The 18,269-nt window shown below is 50.1% G+C and overlaps 1 protein-coding gene and 1 long non-coding RNA gene across 4 annotated transcripts in view; both read right to left on the reverse strand.

Moving 5' to 3' along the window:
- The window catches only part of ZFAT (zinc finger and AT-hook domain containing), a 205,903-nt gene that overhangs the window by 50,400 nt on the left and 137,234 nt on the right, over nt 1-18,269 (reverse strand). The gene's annotated exons all lie outside the window — the stretch shown is intronic.
- Nucleotides 2,116-17,415, reverse strand: LOC138850082 (uncharacterized). Its single transcript, XR_011389565.1, has 2 exons — nt 13,315-17,415; nt 2,116-13,280 (listed from the first exon to the last, which is right to left on the reverse strand). It is a non-coding gene; the product is annotated as an uncharacterized lncRNA (long non-coding RNA).

Consider the following 18,269-nt stretch of genomic DNA (forward strand, 5'->3'; position numbering starts at 1 on the left):
CCCAAGCACTTGGGCCATCCTCCACTGCATTCCCTGGCCACAGCAGAGAGCTGGCCTGGAAGAGGGGCAACCGGGAAAGAATCTGGCACCCCAACCGGGACTAGAACTCGGTGTGCCGGCGCCGCTAGGTGGAGGATTAGCCTATTGAACCACAGTGCCGGCCAAAATCTCCAACTCTTAAAGTCGGAAAGGACCCTGGCTTGGACTGTCTTCCCCCCATAGCAAGCCTTGTTCTGCTGCAACCCTGGCAGAATGAGGTCTGCTCAGCTTTGCCTCGATGCAGAGAAGTCACAGCTTCCCAGGGCCCCAGCAGCCCCTCCCCTGAGAATGGTGCTGGGGGTTAAAAATACAAAGCTCGAGGCAGACATGTGGTGCTGCAGTCACCAGGCTGCATCTCCTGTCAGAGTGCCTGGGTTTGAGTCCCACTCCGCTCCCTATTCCACCTTCCTGCTGGGCACCCCGGAGGCAGAATGTAGAGTGAATCAAGGGATGGGAGCCCCTCCGCTTCTCTCCCTTTCTCTCTGCCTCTCAAAGACAGACAAAGATAAACCCCGCTGATTCCTTCCTCTCAAAGACAGACAAAGATAAACCCCGCTGATTCCTTCCTCGGTCTTGCTTCTGCTCCCTCATACTCACTACAGCTTGAGAATTCCTTATCCAAAATGCTCGGGACCGAGAGTCTTTTCTGGATTTCAGATTTTGTCGGCTGTGTGTATAGACCTAAGGAGATGTGTCTCAAATACACCTTACACACAAAGCCTACAAGTAATTTTATACAATGTTTTAGTGATTTTGCTCAGGAAACAAAGTTTCATGGTGTGAATTTTCCACTTGTGTCATGTCAGCACTCAAAAAGTTCCTGCGACATGTTACATTTTGGACTTACAGGTTAGGGATGGTCAAGCTACAATAGCAGCTGCCACCTAACTTCTGCTTGGGGTCCTCTCTCCTGCACCATGGAGGCAGAGCTGCCTCTGGTGCCCGTGAGCTGAGCAAGCTCTGGGCTGTGAGGCATGGCCAGCGTCCCGCAGGGAACAGCACTAGGGCTGCAGCAGGTCAGGAGGCAGGCACGGAAGCTAAGCCCTGGCGGGCAGCATGACGCCTCACCGCCTTACTGATGCCGAACGTCTCGAGATTTCATCTATGAAGCACGTGTTTCCTGGCCTCCTGCTGTGAGTCTGGCACTGTCCGACCCCAGGACACCATGACGAATGAGGCAGGTTTGCGATGCTCTGCATATATACGAGTTCAGGGACTCAGATATCACCTCCAAAGATTAAACGCTGTGTAGGCAAACTAAATCACCAAACTTTGTTTCTAAGTCAGATACTTGCAACTATCAAATGGCACTGGATCTCCAAAGAGAAGGTATTTATTCAGAGTTTCCTGGCCTGGAGCCAGCGGGAAGATATACACAGACAAGAGCAGCATAGCTCACTTAGAACAAAACAACCAAGTTCTTGCTGTGGTCCAGGAAAAGGGGATTCAAGAAGAAGAAAGCAAGTCCATTGTCACAGCTACTTTTTTTTTTTTTTTTTTTTTTTTTTGGACAGGCAGAGAGAAGAGACAGAGAGAAAGGTCTTCCTTTTTGCCGTTGGTTCACCCTCTAATGGCCGCTGCGGATGGCACGCTGCAGCCGGCGCACCGCACTGATCCGATGGCAGGAGCCAGGTACTGGTCTCCCATGGGGTGCAGGGCCCAAGCACTTGGGACATCCTCCACTGACTTCCCGGGCCACAGCAGAGGGCTGGCCTGGAAGAGGGGCAACCGGGACAGAATCCGGTGCCCCGACTGGGACTAGAACCCGGTATGCCGGTGCTGCAGGCAGAGGATTAGCCTAGTGAGCCGCGGCGCCGGCCTACACAGCTACTATTAAGTGATGCACAGGAGCTGTCGACCAAACTGCCGAGACTGCGCATCAGAACGGCTACTATTCTACCTCTATTCACGCATGTCCACCAGATACCTGAGTGTTTTACACAGGTCGATTCCCTTAAGTCTCACCAAATATCAAACGGCAGGTCCAGCTAATCATGCCCATTGTACAAACAAGGAAACCGAGACACACAGGGCTAAGGAACTTGCCCAGCGCCTGGGATTTGTTCTGCACTGGACTTTTTTTTTTTTTTTTAAGATTTATTTATCTATTTGAGAGGGAGAGACAGAGAGAAAGGTCTTCCATCCACTGGTTCACTCCCCAAATGGCCACAATGGCTGGAGCTGTGACTATCTGGAGCCAGGAGCCAGGAGCTTCTTCTGGGTCTCCCATGTGGGTGCAGGGGCCCAAGCGCTTGGGCCATCTTCTACTGCTTTCCCAGGCTATAGTAGAGAGCTGGATCAGAAGAAGAGCAGCCAGGACTCGAACCAGCGTCCATATGGGATGCTGGCACTGCAGGAAGAGGCTTAGCCTACTATGCCCCAGCACCAGCCCCTGCACTGGATTTTGAGCACTGACCACAGTCAGTGACAGACAGATGAGCTAGGTTCCCATTGGCCATTACTCCCTAAGCATCTGTCTCCCACAAAGCCCCCCTGGGAAGAGCGCGCTTTGATGGTCTTGGATCTCCCAGACATAAGAGGGTTCTGATCTAGTCACTAACTTCTAGACACAAAGAACACCATGGAAGGTGGGAGAAACGCGGGCAGTCACTGTTCTATCGCTCTGAGGCAAGGGCTGCGGAGGGCAGAAGATGAGGGTGGATCCCAGCCGCTCAGGGTGCTGGGTTAGGTAGGTGACAGTAGGAGATGGGCATCCCAGGCAGGAGAATGGCATGGCCATCTGTCTGTTTAGACTACTCTGGAAGCCAATGGAGGGCAAACTCGGAAAGAACAGACCAGAGGCAGGGAACCAAGTTGCGGTGGTAAGAAGAGACATCCAGGCCCTAACACGAGACGGGAGCAAAACTACAGATAGGAAGAGAGCATCGAGAGAGGTGGCGGGAGGAAAGTCAATCCAACCTGAGGGCTGGGATTCTGTGTGGGAGGGAGGCGCCTGGACAGCCCCACGACCACTCCCAGGATTCTAGCATGAGCAGAGTGGGGCTGCCAGTGCAGAGGCAGTTCTATAGGTAAAGGGTCAGAGCGGGTGTCTATCTGCAATTCCAGAGGTCCAGGAGGTGGCTGGAGACCCGAGTCTGAAATTCAGAAAGCTCCAGGCTACAGGTACAGATCTGAGCACAAGTAACTGGCAGGAGCCCTGAGACTCAACACACCCAAGGTAAGAGAACATGTAACAAGGCAAGGCGGGCAGCAGCAGGACAATGCCCTGGGACACAGGGGCAGGACAGGACGGTGAGCTGAGGAAGAAGGATAAGAGACGGAGATTCAGGGGAGGTGCGGTCACCATGTCAAAGTGGTGCTGCCTTCAGGGAGGGAGGATCCCAGAGTCCAGCGCAGAGAAATCCAACCAGGCCCCCTAGTGGGCCTGGCCATTAGGGGTCAGCCCTGGTAAGGGAGCCTACTGTGGATCCAGTAACACAGTGGAAACAAAAGCTGGCTTCAGCAGGTCCTGGGGAGGAGGAGCCTGAAGAGGGCTGCGATGCGTTCCTTTTTCAAAAGGTGAGGGCAGTGGCAGGTCACATGGCGCGGCAGTTTACCTGCTGATTGGAATGCCCCTATCCCGTATCAGGGTCCCTGGGTTCATGCCTGGCTCTGCTCCCAATTCCAGCTTCCTAATACAGACCTAGATCAAGCTCTTCGCTTCCAAAATCAGCCTAGCCCAGCACCAGCCACTGCAAGGCACCTGGAGAATGAACCAACACAGGCACTCTCTCTCTCCCTCACTCACTTCCCTCCCTCACTCTGTCTCTCCACTAAATAATTTTTTTAAAAAAAAACTTCTTTTTCTAAGTGTCAGCAGAGGATCTTTCTCAACAGCTACGCTGAAGACCCACAATTTGAGTTGAAAGAAAAAGTGCAACTGAATTTGTTGAGGCTGAAACTGTAAGCTTTTGTATTAATTTCAGGGAAGCAGGTCAAATCCACTTTTGCACAACGTGGGGATATACTGTCCTGAATCCTGGAACAGAGGCACCGGGCAGAAGAGGACAGGAAGTCCAGCCTCACCCTCACATACCAAAATGGGTCCTGCAAGCCCTCCCGTTACATTACAGGGAGGCCAGGCCCATCCCCACCAGCCTGGAGGAAGGACCTCGGGAATGTTTCAGAACAGACAAGAGGCTGGGGACGAGGTAATGTTCAAGGTCGTGGCACTGCAATCAGTTCCCCAGCCCCAGGTACAAGGACGGCTTCTCAGTGAAGAGAGGTTGCTTTGCCGGCTTCTGCTCACCAGAAGGAGGGAGGGCTCCTATGAGGCAAGATTCTGCAGAGGTCACGGCCGATGCCGCGGTCCCACACGGCTCCCTCTCCCGCCCCAGCACTCCGCGTTTCTTTCTGCTGATTTATTCTTTCTATGGGATTTATGAGCTTCCCATACAACATATGATTGATTCACTTCTTTAAAACACAAAACAAAGTCTTATTTATTTATATGAAAGCAGAGATCTTCCATATGCTGGCTGACTCCCTAGATGCCCACAACCACCAAGTCTGGGCCAGGTCATAGCCAGGCATTCCATCTGAGTCTCCCACGTGGGTAGCAGGGGCCCAAACACTCGGGCCATCATCTTCTACCTTCCCAGGCACATTAGCAAGAAGTAGAACGGGAGTGGAGCAACTGGGACTGGAACCGCACTCTGATACAGGACGCCAGCAGCCCACCCCACTACGCCACAGCGCTGTCCCCTGATATGAAAAGACAAACCCAGGCAGAGCAGAGCCTCCTTTTGCTGTCTTCTGGTCTGCTGTGGTCCCTGCGGACTGCAGCGCCCAGAGCGGTAACTGCAGGGACCGGGCCCTGCGTGAGGAAATCCAAACACGGGGACACCCTCTCTGCACAGGGCTTTCCTCTGAAGGCTGGGAAGCAGACAAGGATCCTGTAGGCGAGGTGGGCAACAACAGGGGAACACAGGGGGGCTTCAGGAAGTTCGTGACAAAATGGAATGACAAGTCACTTTGTTTTGGTGCAAAAAAAGTAAAAATTGAAATCCATGCATTGTTTTTCCATAATAGGCATTTTCCATGAACTTTTTGAATTACCCTCACAGACCAAAAGGTTAGGACAGCAGGCACTACTAGTGTTGTGTTTAGTTTCTTCATAAACTTCTATTTTTGCAGGCTTTCTACAACAGAATATGTTTCTTAATTAGAAATGTGTTCGTGTTCAACAGATTAATGCAACAAACCAACAAATTCCCAGACCCAGGCTAAGCCGAGAGCATTTTGCAAGGCAGAGTGGGCACAGAGGGCTCTGGGGTACCGACCACACGGAGGGGGCCAGGGCCTGGGGCGCTGGCCCTGCTGACTGTGCACCCCCTGACAGTCTCCACATGGGCCTCCCAACTCCCTGTGACAGTCTTGAGAATGATCTGTCACGATGCAGATCGGACTGTCCGGGGACCTCCTGCTGCCCTTAAGGAGAAGAACCACCCTCCCTGCCAGGTCTCTCTGCCTATACCCTTCTCCATGGCCACCTGAGAGCCTTTCTCAGTCTCACGCTGCCCGGGGCACCATGCTGCAGACCCTCAAGAGGCAGCCGTATCTGACACCCAGTCCAAGCTACCTGATGAAGCTCCAGGACAACTCCTGGTCTCAGCGAGGCTGTCCCTTGTCTCTGCCAGTTTCCTGCAGGCCTCCACTCTGGCGCATGCGACCTTGGTGCTCCTTTTTAGAGTTCCTGGGATCGAACTCTGTGTCACCTCCTCTCAAAACTCTCATAAAAGGATCTATCCATCGATTCTAATACTATACAACACCAGAGCGAGAAGAGGGTGTGGTTACCTACAACAGTGGAAATGTGCCATGCTTGTCTGAAAAAACAGGCTCAGCAAGTTGGACTCAATTCCAAGCAAGGCATCAGTCAGGGCCCTCGACTGCGTACCCTCCCCTTCAAAGACGACAACAAACACTATAGATTTGGACCAGACTTGATTTTCTTGTGTCCAAGTTACTAAAAATGTCTCTGTGTTGTCTTGGGGAGAAACATTCACCAGACAAGCTCCTACTCATCCTTCAAGAGTCTTGTCTCATGTGTTTCTCTCCCTGCCTCCATCCCAGAAACCCTCCCTAACACCTGCAGGGAGATGTAAGTTCTCCTTCCCATCTGTCCCCCCACGCACACGCCTGGAAAAGCCACGGCACTCACCCTGCCTGCCAGGGTGTAACTGCCGTCCGCACGTCCACTGCCCCAGGCTGCCGGTCCCCTGACAGCGGAGTCAACAGCAGAACATACTCCCCCACGTCGCCTGGCAGCAGGTGCACACCCTGATGGTTATGTAGTTAAATGGAAAACCAGAAACCCTCATTCTGTCAATGATTCAAATGAATTTGGCCCAGTGAATTCTGACGTGAAGTTCCAAAGCATGCAATGCTAAATTACTTTGATGATGGATACACACATGGATGATGAAACTATAAAGAAAAACCAAGATCAATTGGATAATGGTTGTTTCTTAGACAGAGAATGGGATGGGCTTTTGGAAAACCCCACGGAAGGCCTAGACCATGGGCAGTAGTCCAAATCTAGGAGACAGCCACACTAGCATTCACTTTCTCATCATTCTTCATACCATATTCGTGTGTTACACACACTGTTCTGCATACACTTGTTTCACAAGAAGAAACAGAAGACAGAAATGGATGATTATAAATGGGTATGGCATAGATACCCCCCACCACGTTTTCCACTAGGGTTACAGACAACTTACATGAAATGCCCAGAACGGCAGCAAGCACCCAGGCGGGGGCTACTGTTAATACCATTGCTGCCTACAACCACACTTAGACCCGGGCGTCCCATCATCTCTGCGAGGAGACCCAGGACTGAGAACATAACTGTGCTCTCCCCTAGCTACCATAATCATCCAAATGTCCAGAGCAGAGGGTGTAACAGAGTTTCTCTCTGAAGGCCCAGTGACAGGCCTGGAGAAAATATTAACTCTAGCTCCAGCACTGCCAAACCTAAATCAAGATACACAGCACACAGCGATGGTCTTGGGTTACGTAAGTGCTCCTCTGGGGCTCCGGGGCTGGGACACCGAAGATTTACGACGACGCCGCTGCAGCTGAGAAAAGTCGACAGGAAGATGGAGGTTTTTTCATTAATGTCTGAGGTAGCCATCAATCCCCTAAAATGCAAGCTAGCACCAAGTCGCCCTGAGATGCACGCAGCTGGGCTAGGGGAAGGCAGGATCCCAAATCCTTGAGAACTCTGGATTCAGACTTGATTCACTTCCTACTGAGACTTACAAAGCGAGTTTATCTAATCAGACCCTGGAGAGCAAAGGATGAAGTGACAGCCGTTTCAAACTGAGGGCTTACCTGGATGTTACATCTGGGGACAAAAGTCGGGATGGATGCTCTGAGAAGAGCCCCCTACCACTTGCCAGGGAGAGTCCTGGAGCCTGGGGCATTTCTCACTGTCTTTCCCTGGCAGGCACCTGTGGGGCCAGGGAGACACCTAGTCCCAGTCAGGATTCAGCAACTTCGGGCAAATTGCTGATTTTGTTTTTAAATTTTTTTTGAGAGGCTGAGGGACATCTGGAGAGAGACAGACAGAACTCCTTTCTCTGCTGCACTTCCCAAATGTCCACAATGGCCAGGGCAAGGCTGGGTCAAACCCAGGAGCTGGGAATTCAACCCAGGTCTCCCATGTGGGTGTCAGGAGCTCTATTACTGAGCTGTCATCACTGCCTCCTAAGGTTTGCATTGGCAGCAATGCTGATGTCAGGAGCTAGTGCTGGGTATTGAACCAGGTACTGTGACGCGGGATGCAGGCAACTTAACCGCTAGGCTAAACTCCTGACCCAAGTTGCTCATTTTATTGCAAGAATTAGGACAATGGAAACAGCATCTGCATGGCAATGTTCATCCAGTTATTAGCATGGACAGTGAAGTACTGAACTCTTGGCACCTGCCACCATCGGTAGGATTCGGGCTGTACCTCTGAGAATGACCAGAAGCCACTGAAGGAACAGATATGCAAAGCAGGATGGCAGCTGGTCATTTTACTATTTTCTGTACTTCTAGATTCTCTGAAACCCAGAACTTCCCAACGTGTGTCTCATAAAACCTGTGCTGCAGGCACTCTGGGAAAGGTTAAGAACCACTGCAGACTGTGTGCCCTCCACACACCACCTGCAGAACCAGCACACGAGGAACACACTTGGGCTGCACTGCCTCACACCAGCCCCCGGTGCAGCTGACCCATCTCCCCAGGTGGAGGGAGCTTCCTGAGAACAGGTGCCATGCCCGTGCTCCTGCTGCACTGCCCACAGTGGCCAGCACAGCACTGGCTACCAGAGACCAGCAACACAGAGCACACAGAAACAAATGCCCCGACTGCTGGCCACGAGACAACCCTCACAACTCAGTGACAGATGAGCCCAGAAGTAGCTTCTCTTCTTCTCAGAGACATTTTGCCACACTGATTCTCACAGCCCTAACACCCACCCACCCACGGTCACCCACCTTCCAGGAAGTTCTGCATGATGGTTCAGGCTGGCAGACTGCAATGTGTCAGTTACATCAGGACAGAGAACAGCGCTGGAGTCCACTCTGTGTCTGAGAGTCATTCAGCAGAGCCACACGGGTCCCCCACTTTGCACCCCCAGGGCCTCAGGTCAACCACCAAAGATGGTGACATCTGACCCCCTGGGCCAGGAAGTGCACCCTCATACAGAAAAAGGACTGAGGCTGTAGAGTGCAAGGCAGGGAACCTCCCCAGGCACCTGGAAGACTCCATCCTCACTCCCTTCTCCAGCCCAAGCTCAGGGAGGAGCAACAACACAGAACCGAGCAACAACACAGAACCGAGCTCCACCCACCCCCAGTGACACCAGAGTTGCAGGCAGCAGACAAGGGGTAAGAGATGAAGGCAAAGGCCCCACACCAGTGCCCAGGGAGGGAGGCAGCATCTGTGGGTTCACATCCCAGTGGTTGGCCTCTGAAGATCCTCCTGCAAAAGATTTCAAAGGAGGGCTGACATTCCCAGGACACATTCACTATTACCTTTCCCCGTCCCCAGAGCCAAGTGCCAAGCAGGCAGGATTGTGTGGACCCTTCGGTCTGCAACTCGAGCCTTGCTGGAGGCTGCACTGGCTTCTTCTACCCTGTCTCATCAGACTTTCAAACCCCAGAGCACTAGGCTGGGACTTGGTTCCATCCAGGGTCATCCACAACAGGAACAAAAGCAAGCCTAGGGTAGAGATCCGGGGAGACAAAGCCAGCTCTTCACATCATTTAACCAGCACAAAGCTATTGTGGTTTTAAAATAAGGCCAGGGATAAATTAAACAATTTAAAGAATAAACGTTTTTAAACCGTGGGGCACCACAAGTTCAAAAATGTCTCGCATTGAGGCAATTATCTCATCACAATAAGTAACAGTAAATCAATCCACGCTAATTGCTTTTCGTGCAAGAGCTTGGAAGACTCTTAAGCATTCTCTGATTATTGATTTTTTTGTAATCACTCGTGCTGTCAAAAATGCAATATTTCCAAAGAAAATATAGCACACTTTTAGACAGGATTTTAATGTAGCATAAAACAATCCAATTTCCTTTTCCTGTCCAGAGGTGCTTTAAAAACCTACAATACAGTGATGCTAAAGATGGCACCCAGGGGTTTCTGGCAGGGACTTTCCAGTCCACGGCAACTTAGCAAACGTCCCCTTCTGACCATCACCATCCCTGTCCCACCCCACACCCACGCTCAGAGGAAACCAGAGAAGCCTGTGCAGCCTCTGACTCCTCACGTTCCTGCAAATGCAGAACCAAGAAGCAAAGCAAATGCTGCCAACAGAACCCTGCACGTCACTTCTCACCCTCGGCCCCTGGGTTCACTAATTTCCATCGCACTGGGAAAGCATCCTGGCTGGTGACTTCACACTCAGAATTCTGCTGAAGGGTTTTGCTTGAGTTGGAACAGCTAAACGTACAACTGCTGGCTTGTGCAAAGAAGGGAGGGGAAGAAAGACAACGGGTAAAAATCTTTTTCTGCTTCACTCCAGACTCAGAAAGCATGGCGTAATGGAGAGAGTAGCTTTGTCTACCAGAGACACGCCTCCAACTTCTCAGCTAGTAACCAGTAACTGTTAGTCCTGAGCACACTGCTTAACTAGATGGGGAGCCTCAGTGTCCCCACCTGTAAAACGGAAATGTAAACACAGAGGGAGCTCCTGTAATCTGAAAATCTGACACGCCCCAAAACCCAAGATGCTGTGAGCACTGGCCTGATGCCACAGTGCAAAATTCCACACCTGACCTCGTGTGACTGGCCACAGTCAGAATGCAGATGCACAAAAAATATTATACAATGCTACCTTCAGGATCTACACATGAAACAAACAAATGCAATGTTTAAACTTGCATCTCCAAGATATCTCACTAGATTCATGCCAATACTCCAAAAGTCTGAAAAAAAAATTTGAAATCTGAAACATTCTAGTCCCAGGCATTTTGGATAAGGCATATTCGATTTGTGCCTATCTTGTAGGGTTGTTCAGGGCCACAGAAGGTGATACACAGAAAACACCTGCTATTATACCAAGTACACAGCTGCGGCCCACCTGTGCCATAACTTTGCTAGGTATTTAGGCATTCAGCCTTGTGGTGGAGCTTTCCAACAGAAAGATGAAACCATCTCCTGGGTCATAAATACGTTGTGCACAAGGAAAACCACAAGACCACAAGCAACGCCAGACGACCCAGCCTTCTGAAGGCTCCTGAGGTTCTCGGACTGTCACCCTGCACCTGCACAACGCGTGTGCCTCCAAATCCTTCCCTACTCTTGACTTCCCATCCTCGCTCACAAAGTTTACACTGGAAACTGGGAATAAATTACTTACCAGTGCTGGGGCTGGTCTCGTCCAGATACCACTTTGGTTCGGGTCAGCACCTAGGCCCTGCGATTCTACACACCCGGTGCCCTGTGTCTTTAATATCCCTGATTCCTTTCAGCTTCACATGGGCACAGTATGGTCGGGAATGCAGCAGAAAATGACTCAGGCTCCCTTTGATTCACAGATGTCCAACAATCAGAGAGCTTTCTGGTTGCTATGGTTCTAAATCTACAGTTTTGTGCAGCAGGGTATTAAATTTAATTTAATTTAATTTAGGTTATTGCACAATAGGGTATTAAATTAAAACATGAATTTTTAAAAATGACAGTGATGGAGCTTGCACTGTGGCACAGTGGGTTAAACCACCTCTTGCGAGGTCTGCAACCCATATCAGAGTGCTAGTTAGAGTCCCAGCTGCTCCACTTCCAATCCAGCTCCCTGCTAATTTACCTGGGAAGCCAGCAGGAGATGGCCCAAGTGCTTGCGTCCCTGGTACCCACATACAAGACCCAGATAAAGTTCCTGGCTCCTGGATCCAGCCCAGTCCAGGCTGTTGTGTCCATCTGAAGAGTGAACCGGTGGATGGAAGAATCTCTTTCAAATAAATAAATCTTTAACAACATTTTTTAATGATACAGTTGGAATGATTATCTCACTCGTCATCTGGGTTTCTACAGCGCTTTGCATATAACTTTCTTGTAGCACCTTGCCTGTTTTTCTGCTGCTTCTCAGACCTGTGAGCCTAGCAAACAGAGGTCTGGCTTCATCCCAAAAGCCGCTGCCCTGGCACAGCAGTGCCTGGTGCCCAGGTGAATGAATGCGTAAGCATTTCACATACTTGGAAAATCAGCGCTGTTGGCTCTAGTGCTACACAGCTCAGCTGGGGGACCCCAGTTCACAACCACCTACTCTGTGTTTTCTGAGCAAACGAAGGGAGGAGGTCTGAGGCGCTGGTCACAAAGTGATGCCAAGGAGGGGGACACGTGGATTGCCCTGATTGATCAATACACATTGTAAACACGCAGTGAAATGTCACACTCTAACCCCAAAACATGTGCAAGTCTCATAAAAAAGAATTAAATGAACATTTAGTACTTTATTTATATGCATGTCGTCTCTTAGAATTCTCGGTGTTAAACTGGCACCAGGTAGGCCATGGGGAGCACTGGGGAAAAGCTCGTCACACATCATGAAATCACCTACAGACATCTCCCTGACGTCTCCCTGGCTCTCTAAAAGCACACGATGCAAACCTTACACTGACAACAGGCAGTGCACACACTGTTGGAGATTCACCTGCATCAGAGGTAGCCTGAATGGCGTCTTTTCAGAGGACAGCCGTGGCTGCTTACCCACTCCTGGCCACAGGAGAGGCAGCTGCCACCTTCTGGGAGCCAGGAGAGGGCACAGGAAGGAGCAGAGCTGTCTGCCCGGCAGCCAGGAGGGTTTCTTGTCTCAGGACTGCAGAAGTCCTCAAGCAAGAAGGAAAGGTCGGAATGAAGTCCCACTAACTGGTTTCCCAAAGGCAGATTTCAGAAACTGCTGATTCCTCATGGGTTGTTTTCTTGTTCTTTTCGCAGAGTTGCACATCGCATACCAAATTTGTGACTTGCTTCCCAGAAGTCAGGAATCACCTGGTGCACCTGCAGCCACACAGAGGAACAAGGCCCCAGTGCAAACTCCCCACACTGGTGCAAGGCCTGTGAGGTGTGCTGGGGCAGCACAACAGCCGGAAGCAGAGTCGAGAGACAGGCGTGGGAAAATGCAGGGCAAGGTCCCTCTGCAGAGCAATCAGATGGCTGGAAAACGGAGGCAGCAGGCCTAGGAGGGAGAGGCAGGGTCGCCGAGGAGAGAGAGTCACTCCCTGAGAAGAAAGTCCTCTGCTAGGAGCTTGATAGGGGAGAGGCACCTGGTAAGGTTCTCCGTGTTGAGCTATCTATACAGCCACACCCACTGCAAAGCAATGTACCACGACAGTGGAGTATGAGGACTGTGACTCCGTGAGCAAACAGACCGTGCCACAGTCATCATGATGAAGAGGGAGGAACTGCACAATTGGAACAATCTTGGAACAAAGACAGGCAGGAGGAAACCAGGAAGGGTCTGTAAGAGGCCAACACGTGAGAACAACAGGCTGACCCCCTGTACTTACACTTTTACCACTTAGAATATGCACAGTGACAACCACAGATGCAATTCTGCCTTCGTCCCTGTGTTACAAGTACCTCACAGAAGTTAGGTCACCTGCCCACAGAGACACAGATATAGATGGCAGAGCTGGATGCAGGCTCACTGCAGAGCAGGAGTGTCAAAGAAGGATGCGCCTGGGCTGTATGACAAAGGCTTCCATCAGACCTGCATGCGGTGGCTTCTGCAAGGGCACTCTCCAGGGTCTCTGGACCTCCAGGGTCTCTGGACCTCCAGGGTCTGTGGACCTCCAGGGTCTCTGGACCTCCAGGGTCTCTGGACCTCCAGGTCACCCTGCTCTCCCGTGGATAAAGCCCCTACACAAGAGAAGCTGAGCATGCTCTCCTGGTGGCTTTGTAGCCACTTAGATTTCTCACAAGAGTGGCAGTCTGCTGCCTCACTTGCTCTCTTTGCTCCTTCCTTCCAGCTGAAATTTCTGTGTCTGCAGAGAGGAGGTCGAGGTGAACGTTCAGTGGGCACCCAGCCTGTGTAGGCACCGAGGTGGGCACCGTCACCATCACGGGTGGGTGTATTGCACCTTCCAGGTAGGCTACAGAAAATCACAAGGGAGCATCACTCCCACACTAACAACACGCATCATTTTTAAAAACCCATCAAACTGCTGAGGACATAAAGAAACCCAAGTGAACTCATTCCAGAAAGGGACAAGCTAGGAGAAAAGAAACCGCTGGCTACTTTCATCCCTGGCATAGTGTGCTATCCATCTCCTCCCTGTAATATAGGTGAGTTCACCAAGTGCATGGGGGCTGGGGACCAGGGGAGGAGATGTGGAGAAAACCCACCTGCACCTTCCCAAGTGCACACGGCCTCCATCATGGGCACCGCAGACTCTCCAGGCCTGGGCTGGGCAGGAGAGAAAAGAGAGCCTCCAAGGAGCAGAAGGCCAGGAGTAGGGCTGAGAGGAACAAGAACTCTGCAAAGCTGGCAGCTGGCCTGTGCACTGACAGACAGTCCACACGATTTAGGAAGCCAGCAGCCAAGCTATGAAACAGAGTGACTTCTGGAGTCTCACTGGTGCTACAACGCTCAACCTTGCTCAAAGCAAAGCCCTGATGGTGCTCTTAGGACATCCAAACATAGCAGAGGCCCAACTCTGGAGCCGCCCAGACCCAGCTCCATGACACAGTGGACTGATCTGTTCCTCCATCGCGGGTCCCTGAGACTCTCCCCAGGTTCAGCAACTCACGCACTGAAAGGATGCAAAGAAAAATCAGCAAGGGGAAGAAGTGTATGGAGTGGGCTCCACAGCAAAGCAGGCGCAAGCCTCCCAGAGTCCTCTCCCATGGGGTCGCAGGTGCCCTGCTGATCTCTCCAACAGCCGGTCAGGCAGTCATGATGACCCACGCTGCCCGGCAGAGGGGCTCCTTCGAGGCTCAGTGGCAGGGCTCTCACTGCAGCACCCAGGGAGGGCAGGTCTCAGCCCACGCCACGCTGTTAGTGCAAACACTCTAGACACAGGAAGCTCCTCTTACCAGCGAGGGTGCTGGGAGCTCTCCTGATCTCCAAGTTCCCAAACACCAGCCAAGGGCCGTGCTGCTAAGCAGGCCTTTCGGGGGACAGCAGTCAGACCTCCGACATTAACTCTTTCACGCACCGTTCCCCGCACTCACAGCATTTACTTTCCCAAGGCCAACTGTTAAGACCCTCAGTCTCTGCTCTTTTTTCACACATAACACCTGGCGTTCAGTTAACCATTACAAGACATGCAAAGAAGCAAGAAAATGTGGCCTCACATCAAGAGAAATGAATATGGAATACCATTTGGTATTTGCAGCAGAATGGATGGAACTGGAAGACATCGGGTTAGGTGAAGTGAGCCAGGCACAGGAGGAAAAATACCACATATTCTCACGTTTAAGTGGAAGTTGAAAATAAAACAAGCGAACCTCGATCTGAACACAGTGTAGTGATTACCAGAGGCTGGGATGGGTGGGAGGAACACAAGGAGCTTGGACCCGGGTACCAGATCAGAGGAGCACCAAAGGAGTAAGCTCCTAGTTACACAGCGTAGCAGGAGACTAGAGTTCACAATAACCTAGCATGCATTCAAGAACAAGTCGAAGACAGCAGCACCCAGCTTCCGGTCATAAATGCCAACGAAGGGGAAATGGTGATTACCCTGATTCGGTCAGGATACACTGTTTACATACACAGAAATGTCTGTAGAGAAAAAAGGGCATTATTGTTGAATAATTTTTTAAATAAAAAAAATGAGTAGGTTATTTGATGGTCTTAAGAGCAGATGTGATACAACGGAAGAAAAGTCAACAGAAATCATGCAAACTGCGACACATGGAGAGAATAACAGGTTAGAGGATGTGATGCTACCGTCCTGGGCGGGAAAGAAGAAAGCAGACGAAGCAGAAGGAATATTGAAAGAGATCACGTCCAAGACTGAGGAAAGCGAACAGCCCACAGATCCGACCAAGGTAAACACAGAAGAAGACACATCTAGACTTACTGAAGCCAATGTGAGGAGAACCTAAAAATCAAAGAAAAATCTGAAAACCAGCCAGAGGGAGAACAATTCCCTTCCTTGCAAAGGAATGTGATGAGAGTAGAAACAACGAAGGACAAAACTAGAACAGCTTCTCAGTGCTGTGCTCCTGAAATCATCACCTTCAACACAGACCAAGGCACTTCCAAGCAGAAACAGGAGAGAGAGCGCCACTCCAGAAGACCAGCGGGGGAGAAACGCTGAGATTTCCAAGCTCATGGACATGTGTCAGGTAGAAGCCCAGACTTGCAGGGGGATGAAGAACATCAGGAGAGCTAAGCACACAGATAAATTTACATTTACTGTTTAAATTTTTTGATGTTTAGTTTTTAATTTTTAAATTATAAAACTTTGTAAAAGTCATTTGTATATTTTAAATATCTTTAAACTATGGATAGATTAAATCAAATATAGTAACACTGTATGCTGAGTAGTTTTATAACATAAGTAGGAATAACACACATGACTACAAGAAGAAGAGAAATACAAATTTCAGCATTTTAGTGTTCTTATATGATTAATGAAATTGTCTAACATCTGAACTAGAATGTGTTTCAATAAAGATAATGCAATGTCTACAGAAACACTGAAAAACAGACACATAGAAAGGTATAATTTATAATTTAAAGACCAACAAATCCCAATTGAAAGATACTCTGTAGGGGCTGGCACACTGGTGTAGTAGGTAAAGCTGTGTGTCAGTTTCTTGTCCTGGCTGCTCCACTTCCCATCCAGCTCCCTGCTAATGCTCCAGGGAAAGCAGCAGAAGATGGCCCAAGTGCCTGGACCCTGAACCCACACAGGAGACCCAAAAGAAGCTCCTTGGCTCAGCTCCTCCTGTTGCAGCCATGTGGGAGTGAAACCAGCAAATGGCAAATTCCTCTCTCTCTCTCTCTCTCTCTCTCTTCATAACTCTTTCAAATAAATAAATAAATATTTTTATATTTATTTATTTTTATGTGAAAGGCAAAGTTAGAGAGGGAGAAGCAGAGGCAGAGAGAGAGAAATATTCTATCTGCTGGTTCACTCTCCAAATAGCCTCAATGACTGGAGCTGGGCTAGTCTGAAGCCAGGAGTCAGGAGCTTCCTCCAGGTCTCCCATATGGGTGCAGGGGCCCAAAGACTTGGGCCATCTGCCACTGCTTTCCCAAGCCTATTGGCAGGGAGTTGGATCAGAAGTGGAGCAGCCAGGGTTTCTGAACCAGCACCCATATGGGATGCCAGCACTGTAGGCGGCAGCTTTACTTACTACATTATAGCACTGGCCCCTCAAATAAATAAATCTCTTAAAAAATAAAGAAAGATATTCTATAAGGTATCTGACTAGTAATTCTCAAAATTTCCAAGGTCATCAAAAACAGGGAAAGTCCAAGAAAGTGTCAAATCCAAATAAAGCCTATAAAGACAAGTAATATAATGTGTTATCCTAATAGGATCCTTGAACAGGAAAAGAACATTAGGCTAAAAACTAAGGAAACCTGGTGCCAGTGTTGTGGCGAAGAAGGTAAAGCCACCACCTGAGACACTGGCATCCCATAAGGGAAATGGTCCATGTCCTGGCTCTTCACTTCTGATCTACTTCCCTGCTAATGGCCTGGGAAAGCAGTGGAAGATGGCTCAAGTGTTTGGGCCCCTGTCACACACATGGGAGACCCAAATGAAGCTCCTGGTTCCTGGCTTCAGCTTGGCCCAGCACAGGCCATTGCAGACATCTGGGGAGTCAACCAGCAGGTGGAAGAATCTCTCTCTCTCTCTCTCTCTCTCTCTCTCTCTCTAACTCAAACTTTTAAAATAAATACATCTTAAAAAAAAAAAAAAAAAAAAAAAAGCTGGAGCCGGCACTGTGGCATAGCAGGTAAAGCTGCCGCCTGCAGTGCTGGGCATCCCATATGGGCACTGATTGGAGACCCAGCTGCTCCACTTCCAATCTGGCTCTCTGTTATGGCCTGGGCAAGCAGTAGAAGATGGCCCAAGTCCTTGCCCCTGTACCCACGTGGGAGACCTAGAAGAAGCTCCAGGCTCCTGGCTTAGGATTGACACAGCTCCAGCTGTCACAACCATTTGGGGAATGAAACAGCAATGGAAGTGCTTATGATACGGACTAATGTTAGAGAAGAGGGGCAGGTGCTGTGGTACAGAGGGTTAAGCTGCCGCCTGAGATGCTGGCATGCTCTATGAGTCCCGGCTGCTCCAGTTTCTAATACAGCTCCCTGCTAATGCACCTGGGAAAGCAGCAGAAGATGGCTCAAGTGCATGGGTGCCTGCAACACAAGTGGGAGACCCAGATGGAGCTCCAGGCTCCTGACTTCAGCTGGTCCAGCCCTGGCTATTGTGGCCATCTGTGGAGTGAACTAGCAGATGGGAGATCAGTATCTCTCTTCTCTCTGACACTCTCCCTCGTGCTCTCTCTGTTTCTCTCCCTCCCTGCAATTGACCAGGACAGAGCCTGTGGGCGGAGTCTGCCTTAAGCTGTAGGGAGCTGCTCCTTCTGCTCTGTTTCCTCAAAGCAACAAATGCTTCAAAAATAACCCTTGAGATAACTGTATCATTGTTCACATTCTTCAAAGGAGACCCTGGCTCTAAAAAGCAAAGGAGGGGCTTTTATTTGACAGGTAGAGTTGCAGACAGTGAGAGAGAAAGACAGAGAGAAAGGTCTTCCTTCCATTGG

The sequence above is a fragment of the Oryctolagus cuniculus genome, chromosome 6, assembly GCF_964237555.1.
Source record: "Oryctolagus cuniculus chromosome 6, mOryCun1.1, whole genome shotgun sequence".
Lineage (NCBI taxonomy): Eukaryota > Metazoa > Chordata > Mammalia > Lagomorpha > Leporidae > Oryctolagus > Oryctolagus cuniculus.